The sequence below is a fragment of the Cajanus cajan genome, chromosome 2, assembly GCF_000230855.2.
Source record: "Cajanus cajan strain Asha chromosome 2, NIPB_CcT2T_4, whole genome shotgun sequence".
Lineage (NCBI taxonomy): Eukaryota > Viridiplantae > Streptophyta > Magnoliopsida > Fabales > Fabaceae > Cajanus > Cajanus cajan.
The window spans coordinates 64,373,587-64,376,473 of record NC_138518.1 but is presented as its reverse complement, the minus strand read 5'-3'; the positions used below and the strand labels follow the sequence as shown (position 1 = coordinate 64,376,473).

The window sequence follows — 2,887 nt, the reverse complement described above, 5'->3', positions numbered from 1 at the left end:
GTGAGTTTTGAAAAGTGTCTAAAACTCTCCCACCAATGTTGAATGCACTTTCATATGCTATTATTGACACAGGAGTAGCCAAAACATCCTTCAGTATATTTGACAATATGGGGAAGTGGGAGGAATTTTGTTTCCACCATGGAAGCAAATCAAAATTTTCATTTGCATCAACATTTGCTTCTCCTAAATATGTTTCGAGCTCATTTTTTTGGGTCAATATCACCTTTTTTCCTTCAAATGTGTCCTAAAGGCATCTTTCCCAACCATGTGTATAAATTTCAACAAAAGTTATTGTTTCTATGGTTGAACTTCCACCCAATTGACCACCACTTAGTTGAGTTTGTTTATGTTGTTGTCCATGTGCATTAACATAAAAATTATACATTCTTATGAGGTTATTTTTCAGTTTACAATTAATGAGAATAATCGATCCTAGTACGAATTGAATCATGCTAAAGTTGTGAACGACTTAAAAATGGTCTATCCTAATACGACCATTGAGTCGTGCTGAAGTTACGAATAACTCGAAAATAATCGACCCTAGTATGATCATTGAGTCGTGTTGAGGTTGCGAACAACTATAAATAATCGACACTAATATGATCATTGAGCTGTCTTGAGATTGCAAATAACTCAACAACAAAAAAATCAATCCTAGTACAATAATTAATTCACCCTAAAATTGTGAAACAAGGACCTTCAAAAACACTTTAATAAAATAAGAGATAGTTTTATATATAAAATATTAAATAGATAAATAAGAGTCACAAGTTTGAAAGATGACAAACGAGAGGGCATGATAAAATTTTCATTTTGAGAAATCAAAAATTCAAAATAAAAAAATATTAAAAAAAAACTAAAATACATGTGTGGCTGCTGGGATTCGAGCCCAGGTCTCCACGGCCACAACGTGGAATTCTTACCACTAAACTACAGCCACATGATGCCTAAGTTTGTTACAATTAATTAGTTATATAAGCGTTACAAATAAAAATCTCAATTTATTAAGGCCACTTTTCAATTTTCAGTAAAGACATTCAAATCAGCCGCCACCCACACGCCAAATTGCAGATTGGTTAAACAAAATAATTGTTTTTGTTACTCAAATAAATAATTAGTTATTTATTATTTTATTAGTATAATGGGATTGTACCTCAAGAAGATTTCGAATATTTTTTTTAATAAAGATAGGAAAAATTATAAAGACGGTCGTAACGAGGATTGAATTTGATCTTCATATTTCTAACTACTTTAATTCCTAGGTTAACTTTAGTGGTTATAAGATTCAGAACATGCTTGAGCTTGAAAATTTTATTTTTTTATTTCTTTTTAGTAATTCTCAATTTCTTATTAGACTTTTTATTTTAGTTTAAAACACAGAATGACACTACAAGAAAATTGTCATATAATGACACAATATGTGTTATTAAAAATTATTTTAACCTACACAATAAATATAATATATATTGGTATATTGTTAAAAAGTGTGGGTATAAGCTATAGTGACACACAAAATATGTTGTTAAATCTCATTCAAAATCAACACTAAAATTGTCTGTAGTTATATGCCAAATAGATATATACTTACATATATTATATTTATAGTGATACTTTTTATATGTCACTATATGTAATATTTATTGTAATGTGATTAAAAAAATAATTTAATTTAATATATATTATAATCTAATCATGAATTATTGTATATAAAAATATTGAATTTTGTAATGATTACTTTAAAGATTATATTTAAAGTAATTTTTAATTGGTGAATCGTGTAAAAACTTAATATTAATGGTATACCAAAATAAAACTTAAGTAGATATAAGGCATATTTGAATGTATATATGAGGTTTTATTTAGTAGATATAAGACATATTTGAATGTATATATGAGATCCACATCCAACGTTATCGATTGATGGATAAATCATTCTTTATTATTTCTGTTAATGTGGAAAAAGAGTACAAATTCACATTTTAGATTTAATTTCAATTACATATATAATATATATATATATATATATTATAATTATAATAATGATAATAAAATTCAAACTCAAAATTTTATATCTATTATCTTAATTTCACTATTAGATCAATCCTAATATTTCATGTAAATATAATATTGAGAGAGAGAAAATAAATGATCAAATTATACCCGAATTACATTAATTGATATCAACATCATATAAAATGTAATCCTCTTGCTCTCACTTTGTTTTCTTTTTCTTAGAATTACAATTCTAACTTTTAAATTATAATTATGCAATTAAAAAGTTTTTATTTTTACATATTTTAAAATATATACAACTACAATTTTAATAAATGTTAATTGAATATTAATTTTTTTAGATTAATATAAGATTTTATGAATACAATTTATATAAGAAACCTTTTAATTTAACGATAATTTTTAAAATAAAATTATCAAATAAAAATTACGTATATAATTTTACATCAATTAATTTCAAATTTTATATTTTTGTTTATAATCCATCCCTACGTAATAAACTTGAATAACTATTCTAAATGAGAGTGAACATATTTTTAAAAATTATTATTTGATGATGTATTTTTAAAAATTATTTTAACTTTTTATTTAATTCAATCTTTTATTTATCGTATTTATTTATTAATTTAATTTTAATATTTTTAAATAAATTATTAATAATTAAAAATAATGTTATATTTCAATTTAAATTAGTTATCTTATAATTAAAATATAATTTATATGTTTATGAATCTCTCTTCATTATTTATATTATATTATATATAAATAAATAAATAAATCTATTAAATTTAATAAATTTTTTTATAAGTCTAAACGTATATATAAATAGACTTTTTAAATATTATTTTTTATAAAAAAAGAAAATAGAGACAAT

At 23.0% G+C, this 2,887-nt stretch overlaps 1 non-coding gene across 1 annotated transcript; it reads right to left on the bottom strand.

Annotated features, from left to right (window-relative positions):
* Positions 1 to 868: 868 nt before the first annotated feature.
* TRNAH-GUG (transfer RNA histidin (anticodon GUG)) lies at positions 869 to 940 on the bottom strand. The gene has a single exon. It is a non-coding gene; the product is annotated as a tRNA-His (tRNA).
* Between the last annotated feature and the right edge of the window lie 1,947 nt (positions 941 to 2,887).